The following is a 15,656-nucleotide window of genomic DNA, read 5'->3' as shown; positions in this document are numbered from 1 at the left end:
TGAGGAAATGTGACTCATTCAGTTCTTTAGTTTCCTTTCAGCTCTGTTTCTTTGAATTACAAATTTTGTGTTGTCAAAGTTGATATTTTCAAAGTATGTAAGCTCACTCTTGTAATCTATTCACTATACTAAAATGCTGTGAAATAGTCATGATGTGTATTACTTAATGAAAGGCATATCTCTTCTAACCTTCATTTAAATAATTTTTAAATCAAGTTTTTACACTTGAGTAACAACCTCCACAGTCAATATATACAAATTTATTACCCCCCACATGTTCACATGTATCCTTTCCCAGTCAATTCCCACCTTAGTCCAGGGCAAACACTGATAGCCTTCTTACTGTAGTTTTTTTTTTGGTTAATTTTTAGCAATCTGTAAATAAATAGATGGTATGATATTTGCTTTTTTCTTTCATTTGGTGTATTTTGGTATTTATCAATGTTGAATCACTATTGATGAATGTATTACTACTTCATTCCTTGTTAATGTTGAAAAGTATTTTACTGTATGGATATACCACAGGTTGGTTTTTTTTTTTTGAGAGGGCATCTCTCATATTTATTTATTAAATGGTTATTAACAGTTAACAACAATAAAATTCTGTACAGGGGACTCAATGCACAATCATTAATCCACCCCAAGCCTAATTCTCATCAATCTCGGATTTTCTGAAGCACAATGAACAAGTTCTTACATGGTGTACAAATTCTTACATAGTGAATAAGTTCTTACATGGTGAACAGTACAAGGGCAGTCATCACAGAAACTTTCGGTTTTGATCACGCATTATGAACTATAAACAGTCAGGTCAAATATGAATATTTGTTTGATTTTTATACTCAGGTTGGTTTTTGAGATTTCATCTGTGTTATTTTGTATATCAGTGGTTTGCTCATTTTATTGCTTAGTCGTATTTCTGTCTATACATATGACGTTATTATTATATATACTGGGTAAAAGTTCTTTTACATAAGTCAAATATATATTATTTTTTGGACAAATATAAATTTGTGAATATTCTTTCAGCCTTTTTATTTTATTATTAGTGACTTGAAGAGCAGGAGTTTTTAATTTTTAAAACATTTTAAAATTTTCTTTTTGAAATAATTATAGACTTACAAAAAACTTGCAAAAATTGCAGATGATTCCCTTATACTTTCACTTAGTTTCACCAAATGTTAATACCATATATAACTACACTACAATTGCCAAACTAGGAAATTCTTATTGTTATAGTACCTTTAACTAATCTATAGACCTTACGCAAATTTTTTCAATAGACAAAAATGTCCTTTTTCTGTACTAGGCTCTAATAAAAAAATCTCTTTTTTATGTTAGAAGTATAGGCATCCCAGCTTTCTTGTGATTAACATTTCTGTGGTATATCTTTTTCTGCCCTTTCATCGTAACCCATGCTGTATTTTCCAAAGGTAATTCCAGTTAGTAGACAATATATATTTGGGTCTTGCTTTTTTATCGAGTCTGACAAACTCTGTGTTTTAGTTAGAATATTCACACAATTTATATTCAATACAGTTATTAATATAATTTGGCTTATATCATCATCTTTGTATTTGTTTTCTCTTTGTCCCATCTGTTGCTTATTCTTTCTTACTCTCTTTTCCTGCCTCATTCTAGATTATATTTTATGATCCCATTTTACCTCTGCTACTGACTCTCTTTGATATATATCAAATGTAAATGTTATTCTAGTAATATATTTGTGCTATATTTATAAATATGTGAGTATAAATTTTTCTAATTATGTAGTTTTATGTTTATTTTATACAACACTACATAGAGGCATACCTCAGAGATAAAGTGGGCTTCATTCTAGACTACTGCACAAAAGCAAATACCACAGTAAAGCACATCAAGTGGATTTTTTGGTTTTCCAATGAATATAAAGATTATGTTTACACTCTGCTGTAGTCTATTAAGTATGCAGTAGCATTATGTCTAAAAAAACAATGTACAGAGATTGGCTTAAAGATGGTGGTGTGCGTGTTGAGACAGAAACCTCCTCCCAAACCACATATAATATGAAAATAGAGCAAATACAACTAATCCTGAATGAACAACAGGAAAGAAGGCTGTGGCAGAGTGCCTACACCTGGGGAAAAGAGTAGACCTCATGGAAAAGTGTAAAGTACCAAAGCCGCAAACCAGTGGGACCCAAGCTGTTCCCCCACCCCAGCTCACCAGTGGGTGGAAGAGAAATGGAGCAGGGAGAGGATGGAGGCCTAGGACTACTGAACATCCAGCCCTGGAGATCCTCTCTGGGAGCATGAACCTACATTACATGGTGCTCTGGAGATTAGTGTGGTTGGAAAGCTAAGACAGGCAGAATACTTGGAGAGACTGAAATTCCAGCCACTTGTGGAGAACAGGAACTGACAACTGGCTGCTTCAGGACAAAAGAAAGGCGGGCACTCTGAGAGACTGGGCTGCTAAAGGGGCAAGGACTGCGTAGAGCTTGCTGCTCAGGAGAAAGGACAGGTGGAGAAATTGTCCTGGTACTCAGGCCAGCAGGTTTGGAACTTTTAGGAACTTCAGGTGCTCCATCCCCTGCCTGGCAACACACCTCCGAGGCTCCCCACTGCGATATGCAGCCTGCCGCTCCTTCTTCCTGGCCGGCACTGGCTCGCAACCGGCTGCCACCGCCATTGTGCCAGGCCAGCCAGAGGGTGGCTCCACATATGGCATCTAAAAATGTATAGCATAGAGGATCCTCCTTGCATTCTTGGCCCACTGGCCCTGGCATGGGAGGCAGGTACTGCAGCCGGGAAGTAGGAAACAGCTCTTTCCTCCCAGCAGGCACCAGTGCTCCTTGCCTACAAACCCCGCAATTGCTCCAGGGGCTGAGCAGCTCCAGGGAGTAGAGCTTCTGGGCACTAGAAGGTGCTGCCTAAATCAAGTTATTTTTACAAATATGAAAGGTCAAAATAACCTGATATAAACCCAAATCCCATGAACACCAGAAAGAGGGTGAAGTGAAACTGAACTCATTGGTGTTTCTGAAAAAGATTTCAAAATAAAAATCATAAACATGCTCATGGAGCTACAGAAAAATATTCAAGACCTCAGGGAGGAATTCAAGAAAGAGATAGAAACTTTGAAAAATACAGCATCTGAAATGAAACATCCAGTGGAGGGATTAAAAGCAGATTAGATGAAATAGAACAGATGGTAAATAAAATAGAAATTAGAGAATAGGAATACAAAAAAACTGGGGCAAAGAGAAAAAAGGATCTCAAGGAATGAAAGAATATTAAGAGAACTATATAACCAATCCAAACAGAACAATATTTACATTATAGGGGTACCAGAAGAAGAGAGAGAAAAAGGGATAGAAAATATCTTTGAAGAGGTAATTACTGAAAACTTCCACACTCTGGGGAATGGAGGTGAATTCCAGGCCAATGAATCTCTCAGGCCATGGAGGTTCACAGATCTCCCAACAAAAGGGACCCAAGGAAGACAACACCAAGACATAATAATTAAAATAGCAAAGATCAAGTATAAGGACAGAGTATTAAAAGTAGCCAGAGAGAGAAAATGATCACATACAAAGGAAAACACTTCAGGCTATCATCAGCCTTCTCAACAGAAACCTTATAGGCCAGAAGGGAATGGCATGACATATTTAATGCAGAGAAACAGAAGGATACTCTACCCAGCAGGATTATCATTTGAATTTGAAGGACAGATTAAACAATTTTCAGATAAGAAAAAGTTGAGAGAATTTACCTCCCACAAACTGTCTCTACAGTATATTTTGGAGACACTGCTCTAGATGGAAATGTTCCTAAGGCTAAACAGCTGTCACCAGAGAAAATAAAACCATGATTAAGGTAGTAGACCAATTAATTAATAAGCAAGTATAAAATTAAATCAACTACTCCCAAAGTCAGTCAACATGCTCCTAAAAAATCAATGGATCAATGACCAAATAAAAATATATCAAGCAATATATGGAGACAAATGGAAACAATAATGCATAGAGTACAGAATATGAAACCTAATATATAAAGAATGGAGGACGAAAAGAAAAAAAGAACCTTTAGATTGTGTTTGTAATAGCATACTAAGTGTGTTAAGTTAGACCTATAGTAAAGAAGTACCCTTGAACCTTTGGTAACCATGAATCTAAAGCCTGCAGTGGCAACCAGTACATATCTATTGATAATCACTTTAAATGTAAATGGTCTGAACACACCAATCAAAAGACATAGAGTCATTGAATGGTTTAAAAACAAGACCTGTCTGTATGCTGCCTGCAAGAGACTCACTTCAGACCCAAAGACATACACATTCAAAGTGAAGGGATGAAAAGAGGTATTTCATGCAACTAAAAGGAAGAAAAAAGCAGGAGTTGCAGTACTTGTATCAGACAAAATAGATTTCAAAACAAAAAGTAACGAGACAAAGAAGGACATTACATAACGATAAAGGGGTCAGTCCAGCAAGAGGATATAGCCACTATAAATATCCATGAACCCAACATAGAAGCACCGAAATATATGAAACAAATACTAACAAAATTAAAGGAGGAACTAGAATGCAATCAATGCAATGCAGTCATTTTAGGAGACATCAATGCATCACTCACTCCAAAGGACAGATGAAGCAGAGAGAAAATACATAAGGAGACAGAGGCATTGAACAACACATTAGAACAACACATTGATCAGTAGAAGGAGGGATATAATAAAGGTCAGAGCAGATGGACCTAACAGACATCTACAGAACACTCCATCCAAAAGCAGCAGGATACACATTCTTCTCAAGTGCACATGGAACATTTTCAAGAATAGTTCATATACTAAGTCACAAAAAGAGCCTCAGTAAATTCAAAAGGACTGAAATTGTACCAACCAGCTACTCAGACCACAGAGGTATGAAACTACAAATAAATTATGCAAAGAAAACAAACAGCCCACAACACATGAGACTTAACAACATGCTTCTAAACAATCAATGGATCAATGACCAAATAAAAACAGATCAAACAATATATGGAGACAAATGAAAATAATAACTCAACACCATAAAATCTGTGGGATGCAGTAAAGGTCATGCTAAGAGGAAAGTATATTGCAATACAGGCTTACCTCAGGAAAGAAAAACAATCCCATTTGAACACTCTAAACTTACAATTAATGAACCTAGAAGAAGAACAAATGAGGCCCAAAGTCAGTTGAAGGAGGGACATAATAAAGGTCAGAGCATAAATAAATAAAATCAAGAAGAATAGAACAACAGAAAGAATCAATGAAAGCAATAGCTGGTTCTTTGAGGAAATTAACAAAATAGATAAACTCCTAGCCAGACTTATCAAGAAAAGAGTGTAAGCACATAAACAGAATCAGAAAGGGAAAAGGAAAAATCAATACGGACACCACTGAAATACAGAGAATTATTAGAGAATACAATGAAAAATTATATGCCAACAAATTGGACAACTTAGAAGAAATAGACAACTTTCTAGAAAAATACAACCTTCCAAGGCTGACCTAGGAAGAAACAGAAAATCTGAACAGACCAGTTGCCAGCAGTGAAATTGAATTGGTAATCAAAAAACTACCTAAGAACAAAACCTGGACCGGATGGCTTCACTGCTGAATTTTACCCAACATTAATGATGACCTAGTACCCATCCTCCTTAGTTTTCCAAAAAGTAGAAGAGGAGGGAATACTTCCAAACTCATTCTATGAGGCCAGCATCACTCTAATACCAACACCAGGCAAAGACATAAAAAAAAAGAATTACAGACCAATATCCCTGATGAACACAGATGCAAAAATACCCAACAAAATATTAGTGAACTGAATTAAAAATACATCAGAATAGTCATCCATCATGATCAAGTAGGATTTACTTCAGGGATGCAAGGATGGAACAGTATTTAAAAATCCATCAACATCATCCACCACATCAACAAAAAGAAGGACAAAAACCACATGATCATCTCCATAGATGCTGAAAAAGCATTTGACAAAATTGAACATTCATTCATGATAAAAACTCTCAACAAAGTGGGTATAGAGGGCAAGTACCTCAACATAATAAAGGCCATAAATGACAAACCCACAGCCAACATCATTCTTAACAGCGAGAAGCTGAAAGCTTTTCCTTTAAGATCAGGAACTGGACAAGGATGCCCACTGTCCCTACTTTTATTCAAAATAGTACTGGAGGTCCTAGCCATGGCAATCAGACAACATAGAGAAATAATAGGCATCCAGACTGGTAAGGAAGAGGTTATCCTATCACTCTTTGTGGATGATGTGATAATGTACCTTAAAAATCCTAATGACTCTACCCCAAAACTGCTAGAACTAATATCTGAATTCAGCAAAGTTGCAGGATACAAAATTAATACACAGAAATCTGTTACATTCCTATATAGTAACAATGAACTAGCGGAAAGAGAAATCAAGAAAACAATTCCATTTACAATTGCATCAAAAAGAATAAAATACCTAGGAATAAACTTAACCAAGGAGGTGAAAGGTCTATACCCTGAAAACTACAAGACACTCATTAGAGAAATTAAAGAAGACACCAATAAATGGACATATATCTCATATTCATGGATAGGAAGATTTAATATTGTCAAAATGGCCATCCTGCATAAAGCAATCTACAGATTCAATGCAATCCCTATCAAAATCCCAATGGCATTCTTCAATGAACTAGAACAAATAGTTCTAAAATTCATATGGAACCACAAAAGACCCTGAATAGCCAAAGCAATTCTGAGAAGGTAGAATTAAGCTGGGGGGATTACGCTTCCCAACTTCAAGCTCTACTACAAAGCCATGGTAATCAAAATAATGTGGTACTGATACAGGATCAGACCCATAGATCAATGGAACAGAATAAAGAGTGCAGATATAAACCCAAGCATATATGGTCAATTAATATATGATAAAGGTACCATGGATTTACACTGGGGAAATGGCAGCCTCTTCAACAACTGGCACTGGTAAAACTGAACAGGTACATGTAAGAGAATGAAACTGGATTATTGTCCAACTCTATACACAAAAGTAAACTCGAAATGGATCAGAGTCCTGAATGTAAGTCATGCAACCATAAACTTCTTAGAAGAAAACATAGGCAAAAATGTCTTAAATATAAATGAGCAACTCTTGTTTATATTTAAGCTAAAGGGAAACAAAAGCAAAAATGAATAAATGGTACTTCATGAAACTGAAAAGCAAAGGACACCATCAGTAGAACAAAAAGGCATCCTACATTATGGCAGAACATTCATAAATGACATATCCGATAAGGGGTTAACACCCAAAATATATAAAGAACTCACACACCTCAACTCCCAAAAGGCAAATAACTATTAAAAAATGGGCAGATGTTCTTAACGGACAGTTTTCCAAAGAAGTTCAGATGGCCAACAGGCACATGAAAAGTTGCTTCACATTGCTAATTATCAGGGAAATGCAAATTAAAACCACGAGATATCACTTCACACCATTTAGGATGGCCAACATTGAAAAGATGAGGAATAACAAATGCTAGCAAGGATGGGAAGAAAGGGGTGCCCTCCTGCACTTCTGATGGGAATGTAAATTAGTTCAACCATTGTGGAAAGCAATATGGGGTTCCTCAAAAAACTAAAAATAGAAATACCATTTGACTCAGGAATTCCCCTCCTAGGAATTTACCCAAAGAAAACAAGATCTCAGACTGGAAATGACATATGCAACCCTATGGCACTATTTATGATAGCCAAGATATGGAAGCAACATAAGGGTCCATCAGTAGATGAATGGACACAATGGAATATTATGCAGCCATAAGAAAAACAAATCCTGCCATTTGCAAGAACATGGATGGAGCTAGAGGGTATTATGCGCAATGAACTAAGCCAGGTGTAGAAAGACAAGTACTAAATGATTTCACTCATTTGTGGACTATAACAACAAAGCAAAACTGAGGAATCAAAAGGGCAGCAGACTCACAGACTCCAAGAAGAAACTAGCAGTTACCAAAGGGGAGGACTTGGAGAGAGTGGGTGGAGAGGGAAGGAAAAGGTGATTAAGGGGCTTTACAATTAGCACATACAATGTAGGAGGTTCACGGGGAAGGCAGTACAGCACAGATAAGACAAGTAGTGACTCTTGACATCTTACTGTATTGATGGACAGTAACTGCAATGGTGGGTTGGGGGACTTGATAATTTGGGTGAATGTAGTAACCACAATGTTTTTCATGTGGAACCATAATAGAAAACAAAAACAATGTGCATACCTTAATTAAAAAATTCTTTATTGCTGTAACGCGCTAATCACCGTCTGAGCTTTCAGGGAGTCATCATCTTTTTGCTGCTGGAGGGTATGGCCTTGATGTTGATGACTGCTGTTGAGGGTGGTGGTTGTGAAGATTGGTGGCTCTGGCAATTTCATAAAATAAGACAACAATTAAGTTTGGTACATCCACTGATAAATGATTTTCTGTAGCATGCAATGCTGTTTGATAGCATTCTACCCTTTCAGAATTGGAGTCCATCCTCTCAAACCCTGCTGCTCGTCTATCCATGAAGTTTATGTAATATTCTGGATCTTTTGTTGTCATTTCAACAATCTTTGCAGAATCTTCACCAGTCATAGATTCCATCTCAGGAAATCACTTCCTTTGCTCATCCATAATCAACATCTTATGCATTGAAGTTTTATTATGAGATTGCAGCAATTAAGTACATCTCCAGGCTCCACCTCTAATTATAGTTCTCTGTTTCCACCATATCGCATCCCACCACCTAGGGCGACAGCAGGAGAACGATCACCGAAGGCCTGGTTCGTTAGAAACCTTTATTATGGGTGTCCGAGCATCCATCTAGCGAAAGGCAAAAGCAAAAACAACAACCACAACCACCCCCACTTCCTCCAGGGCAGCAGCTTATATAGCATATCCCAACCAATCAGCTGACTGATCACGCGCCAGGTTCAGTCTTATTGGAAACATGTGAAAAGCATGCTATGAGCCCGAGCACGGAAATGGGGACAAGCCAATCATGAGACTTCCTTATGCACTGAGCTGTAGGGCCAGGAAGGGTGGTGTCTAGGAAGCAGGAGCCATCTTTAGGGTGTTGTCCAGCTAGAGTGGGGCTCAGCCTCGGCCGTAGGCCGGGCCCCCACACCACCACATACAGTTACTTAAAAGTCACAATTACTCCTTGATCCATGGGCTACAGCATGGATATTGTGTTATAGGGCATAAAAACAACATGGATTTTATTGTGCATATCCATCAGTGCTCTTGGGGGACCAAGTTAATTGTTAACGAGCAGTAATGCTTTTAAAGGTACCTTTTTTTCTTGAGCAATACGTCTTAAAGTGGGCTTAAAATATTTAGTAAGCCATTTTGTAAATAGATGTACTGTCATCCAGTCTTTGTTGTTCAATTTGTGGAGCACAGGCAGAGTAGATTTGGCATAATTCTTGAAGGTTCTAGAATTTCTGTAATAATAAATGGCCATTGTCTTCAACTTACAGTTACTAGCTGCATTAGTCCCTAAGAAGTGAGTCAGCCTGTCCTTGAACTTTGAAGCCAGGCATTGATTTCTTCTCTTTAGCTATAAAAGTCTTAGATGGCATCTTCTAATACAAGGCTGTTTCTCCTGAGTTGAAAATCTGTTCTTCAGTGTAACTACTTTGATCACTCAGGTTACTGTGTGCTCTGGATCACTTCCTGCAGCTTCTACATCAGCACTTGCTGCTTCACCTGCACTTTTATGTTAGGGAGACAGCCTCTTTCATTATACTTCATGAACCCACCTCTGCTAGCTTCAAACTTTTCCTCTTAAACTTCCTCACCATTTTTATCCCTTATAGAATAGATGGGAGTTAGAGCCTTGCTCTGGGTTAGGCTTTGGTTTAAGGGAATGTTGTGGCAGATTGGATCTATCCAGACCACAAAACTTTCTCTATATCAGCAACAAGGCTGTTTCACTTTCTTATCATTTGTGTGCTCACTGGAGTAGCACTTTTAATTTCCTTCAAGAACTTTTCCTCTTGCATTCACAACTTGGCTTTTTGGTGCAGAAGGCCCACCCTACAGCCTATCTCAGCTTTTGGCATGCCTTCTTTACTAAACTTAATACTGTCTAGCTTTTAATTAAACTGAGAGATAACTGACTCCTCCTTTCACTTGAACACTTAAAGGCCATTGTAGGGCTATTAATTGGCTAATTTCAATATTGTTGTGTCTCAGGGAATAGAGAGGGCCAAGGAGAGGGAAAGAAGGTGGAGAAATGACTGGCTGGTGGAGCAGTCAGAGCACAGCACAGATTTATTGAATAAGTTTGTTATCTTATATGGACAAGTATTGTGGTGCCCCAAAACAATTGCAATAGTAACATAAAATATCATTTATCACAGACCACCATGCTGACGCGGTACAGCCGCACCGAGTCGAGCAGGTTCTGAAGTGTGGAAGGGGGGTGAAGAAAACAAAGAAAGACAGAAAGAGCTGGGAGGGCTGACACTCCTGCGTGTCGCCAGTAAAGCTTTATTCGAGTCCAGAGTATTTATACAGCAAAGAAGCACACTATTCCAGGAAATAGCATTATCCAATAGACAATCAAGCACAGTATTGACGTCAGCGGTAGCCGGGCAAAGGTAGGCACAGCAGGGCTCCTTCAGTTGCTCATGGAATGCGTAAACAGGATGTTCTTTGTTCTCCATTCCTGCCACATCAGCAAGTGGGGGAAGGGCATACATAGCCCGTTCCCCACATCTCCCCCTTTTTTATTTTATAAGAGGGTGACAGTGCCTGTCTTAGGTGTTCCTGGATGACTCATCTGGACTTACCCATCATTGGTACCCACATTCCATCATGAGGGCCCTGTCTTAGGTTGCCAGAGGTCTTCAAGACACCCGTCGTTGACTATCCTGTCCCCTTCTCCACATTCATATAAGGAGGGTGGCATTTAAGAGCTAGCATATGGGTCTCGGAACCCAGTTGCAAAAAAGGACCGTAATCCTAGTTTGATGACACAAGGTATCAATAATATCATTACAAGAAGACATAGCAGAGCAGTCGCAATGGATAACAGAAAGTGGGGCAAGTCTCCCAACTTGCCGAAAGGAGAGGCTGTGTGCTTGAGGGTGTCTAGGATATCTTGAGTGGTTTTAACAGGATCAAACCACAGTTCGGTCAAACCATTGATGTAGATTGCAGTTTGTACATTCTCAGTTAATGCTACAGCTGCTACAGTAGAAGATACAATAAAGGAAATTAAAATAACAACCCTACAATAATGAGGTCCACAGCTCTCTTGGGATGGCCTAGAGCTTTCTTCAATTCTATCAACACTTACAGGCCCTTATCATCATACTGAGGTCCCATGTGGTTCATGGGAATCAAAAGGAAAGGGGGTTGCTTAAGTAAAAGAACCATGGTATTGTTGGACACAGAAGAGATGCAGCTAGTGAGACTGCAATTTTTACAGGAAATGTGAAACATATTTTTCTGACAAGTCATATTAATAGAAATAGACTCTACCAACAACGCATGGGGGAGGGGCAACGCAAGCCGCCACATGTGTGTCATTGTTTACATTAACGCTTGTACTATTATCCCAATCTAACTCTCCCATAGCCACCCCTATTTTCTACCAAGAGGTTTGAGGGTACCCATCTGGAGTGTACCAAAGTCCCATAGAGAGTCCTCTGTATTGCAGGGCCGGCGTCTTTGAATTTGGTCCTACAGACCAGTCCACAATGTAAAGCACTTTAGTGATGTTCATCTGCTGTGGCCATTCATCACCTGCGCCCGCAAGTGAAGGGGAGCCCTTGCACTTTGTCCAGGGTAGTGGCAATGTGTCATTTTTAAGTGAAGATGAAGATGTAAGCACACTGCACACAGGGTGGTCAGAAGGCAAGGTGCCATTGCTCCTATTGCTAGGTGTTCTGATGGGCCTCCCAAAATGTCAGAATCATTGGAGTAAATCTGTACCTCGGGAGACTTCCAACTGACTGGAAGGAGCAGAGGAGGGTCAGGAACATATGCCCAATATATGCGTTGAACTGCTTGCTCCACTGCTTGCTCTTCAGCTGGGGTCCTCCAAAGCTGGAGCAGGATCAGGAGTAATATGGTCTGCATGATGCACCAGCCTTTCTGGCAACCACCTCGGGCCCTCAGCATCCTGTGGAAAGACACAAATGTGTCCTTGCCCCCAAAGAAGGACATGATCTGGACCTTGTCACGCCCCAGTTAGAGGATCTTTCCATCGCACCTGTGCGAGGGGTGGACGACCGCCAGAGCACCAAAAGCGCTCTGTGGAACTGTGTCCCGTAAGGTCTAGAGTTAAAAAATTTTAGATATAGAGTGCATGGGATAAATAATTCAAAGGTGTAACGGGGTATAACTCCCCCTTCTTAATTTTATTGAGCTGGGCTTTCAGAGTGCCATGGGCTCTTTCAACAATGCCTTGGCCCTGGGGATTATAGGGGATGCCTGTCTTGTGGGCAATACCCCATTGTGCACAAAATGTGTGAAAGCGGCTACCGGTATAGCCAGATCCATTGTCCGTTTTAATCAGCTTGGGAATGCCCATAACAGCAAAGCAAGAGAGGCAATGGCAAATAACTTGTGAAGTGGATTCTCCAGAGAGAGCGGTAGCATGCAAGAAACCTGATTAGGTGTCAATGGTGACATGGACATATTTTAATTTTCCAAATTCAGGGATGTGCGTGACATCCATCTGCCCCAGGTGATTTGGCAGGAGGCCACGAGGGTTGACACCAAGTTGTGGAAGGTTGAAATGCTCAGGACAGGTTGAGCATTGTTTAACAATTTGTCTCACAGCTTCTCTAGTGATGTGAAAATATTTGTGAAGACTACGACTGTTTTGATGATGTAATGAGTGAGAGTGTGTAGCCTTTTCTATTTGTGTAAGGCCTATGCAGCGCGTGGCTGCACCAGCTAATGCATTACCTGCAGTCAAAGGATCAGGTAACATAGTGTGAGCACGTATGTGACCTATATAACAGCGCTCTGTCCACTGTTGAAGCAAAGACTGTATCTGTACAAAAAGCTGCTAGATGGCTGTAGTAGAAGTGTCAATGAGAGGAACAGTCTCCAGTCGGGAGACTGCATTGACTACATACTGGCTGTCTGAGTAGAGATTAAATGAGGACGAAAAGTGGAGCAGAACTAAAGCTACAGCACGCAGCTCTACCACTTGTGCCGAGGCTGGAGTGGTGCCGTGTGAAAAAGCCTTGCCATGCACCACATACACGGCCGTGCCATTGCTGGAGCCATCTGTGAAAATGATGGGTGCACCTTCAATAGGTGTGGAAGAAATTATGCGTGGGAATACAAATTCTTGAAGTTGAGCAAACTGGAGTAGTTTCACCTGAGGGTAATGATTACCTACTACTCCTGTAAAATCAGCCAAAGCGATGGGAAATGCATCTGTGTTTTGTAAGAGCCAATCTATCTGTTGTTTTGTGAAGGGAACACCGATTATAGATGGTTCAAATCCAAAATATTTTCTGGCTTCTGACCTTATCTCCTGTATTAAAGTTGCCACTGTGTCATGAAAAGGAGTTAATGATCTTTGAGGTGAAACTGTTAAATGTAGCCACCGAAGCGGAACTTGTCCTTGCCAAAGGACCGCAGTGGGAGAATGTTTGGTAGCAAAAATGTAAGCTTCTAAAGGTTTATTGTAATCAAAATATGTCAGTTGCTGTTGTGCAGTGGCCTGTTCTACACGCAACAGAGCAGTCTTGGCCAGCGGAGTAAGTTCTCTAGGTGAGTTTGGATCTGGATCTCCCTTCAACACATCAAATAGAGGCTTTAGTTCACCAGTGGTGATTCCTAATGAGGACCTCAACCAATTCATATCCCCTAGCAATTTCTGAAAATCATTCAAAGTCTTCAACTGATCTTTTCTCAATTCTATCTTTTGGGGTCTAATTTCGTGATGGTACAATTTATAACCTAAATAGGAAAATGGGTTAACTGTCTGCACTTTCTCGGGAGCTATAACAAGACGTCGCTTTGACAAAGATGTCTGCAGGGCAGAATAAGCTTCAAGCAGGATTTTCTGTTCCTGGGAAGCTAAGAGAATATCATCCATATAGTGGATTATATATATTTGAGGAAATTGTGTACGAATGGGAAGTATAGCTGCAGATACATACTTCTGACACAAGGTGGGGCTGTTGGCCATGCCTTGAGGCAAAACTAACCATTGATATCTTTTCATAGGCTCTTGAAGATGAGTACTCCAGACACTAAAAGCAAATCTTTTACAATCTTGTGGGGCTAAGGGAATAGTATAAAAGCAATCTTTTAGGTCCAATACTATTTTATAGGTATTATTTGGAATAGCTGCAGGATGGGGCAGCCCAGGTTGAAGAGCTCCCATCACTTCCATGGTTTCATTCACTCTCCTCAAATCTTGCAACAGCCTCCACTTTCCTAATTTTTTCTTAATAACAGATATAGGGGAGTTCCAAGGAGATGTAGAGGAAGTAATATGACCTTTATCCAATTGTTCCTGAACTAACAATTGAGCTGCTGCAATTTTTTCCTTGGACAAGGGCCACTGATCTATCCACACCAGCTCATAGCTTTTCCAGTGAATAGAGTCTGCATGGAGAACAGGCAAGATCATGGCCCTTGAGGAAAACACCCCAATCCTCTTCTGTCTTGTTTTAGTGCTAATGGAAGGGGTTCTACAATACCTTGGTTATTGCTACCTAGCCCTTGTTGTGAAAGGAGTCCTTGGTTAAACATCTGTTGTGAAACTTGAGCAGAGGGACTATCTAGATAAACTGCTATCTCAGACATGAATCTCTACCCCATAGATTTATAGGTAACTGTGGTACAATATATGGCTGAAAAGTACCTATATGTCCCTCAGAATCTTCCCAGGTTAATATATCAGAACTTTGTAGAGGCGATTGAGACTGACCTATGCCTCAGAGTTCTGTAAGTGTTTGCTGTGTGGGCCAAGCAGATGGCCAATGAATGTCTGCTATACAAGAAACATCTGCCCCTGTATCTAGGATTCCTTTGAACCACTTTCCTTGGATTTTCAACTCTAGCTGGGGTCTATTCTGTTTGATCTCTTGGATCCAATAAGCTTCTGAAGAACCAAAGCCTCCATCTTTTCTAGGGCTTGTGGTGACTGTTCTTCCCACAGATATTACGGGGAGCAATATTAGTTGTGCTATCCTTTGTCCAGAGGGGATTACTGATATGCCTTGGGGAGTGTGTGTCATGACTTTAATTTCACCTGTGTAATCTGCATCTATTACACCTGGGGCAACATGTAATCCTTTCATGGTGGTACTACTTCTTCCCAGCAATAATCCTACTGTCTCTGGAGATAATGGCCCATAGATCCTTGTAGGAAGGGCTTGCATGCCCATTTCTGGTGTTAATACTGTGTAGGCGGTGGAACTGAGGTCCAGTCCTGCGCTCCCTGAGGTTGCTCGAAAGAGGTCTTGAACGGATTTCCACTTCTTAGAGCCTGACTCCCAGAAGCCTGATTCTCTGCGGTCTCCTGCAGCACCCCATAGCATTGTTTGTTCGGGGCCTGGGGCTGGCCCCTCTGCCAGTTTCCCTGAAGGGGACGACCATCTTTATCAAACCTTGATCTACGGTCCTT

At 40.1% G+C, this 15,656-nt stretch overlaps 1 protein-coding gene and 1 long non-coding RNA gene across 10 annotated transcripts in view; one reads left to right on the top strand and one right to left on the bottom strand.

Annotated features, from left to right (window-relative positions):
* The window catches only part of ECHDC1 (ethylmalonyl-CoA decarboxylase 1), a 73,196-nt gene that overhangs the window by 36,773 nt on the left and 20,767 nt on the right, over positions 1–15,656 (top strand). The gene's annotated exons all lie outside the window — the stretch shown is intronic.
* The window catches only part of LOC140845457 (uncharacterized), a 28,450-nt gene that overhangs the window by 10,751 nt on the left and 2,043 nt on the right, over positions 1–15,656 (bottom strand). For both annotated transcript variants that reach the window (XR_012124220.1, XR_012124221.1), the window contains exons 2-3: positions 11,990–12,179; positions 8,282–8,423 (exon numbers count right to left, since the gene is read on the bottom strand). This is a non-coding gene — a long non-coding RNA (uncharacterized lncRNA). The remainder of the gene's footprint in view (positions 1–8,281; positions 8,424–11,989; positions 12,180–15,656) is intronic.

This window comes from Manis javanica, chromosome 13, assembly GCF_040802235.1.
Source record: "Manis javanica isolate MJ-LG chromosome 13, MJ_LKY, whole genome shotgun sequence".
NCBI classification, from domain to species: domain Eukaryota; kingdom Metazoa; phylum Chordata; class Mammalia; order Pholidota; family Manidae; genus Manis; species Manis javanica.
The sequence above is the reverse complement of the archived record's forward strand: the minus strand, read 5'-3'. Positions and strand labels throughout refer to the sequence as shown.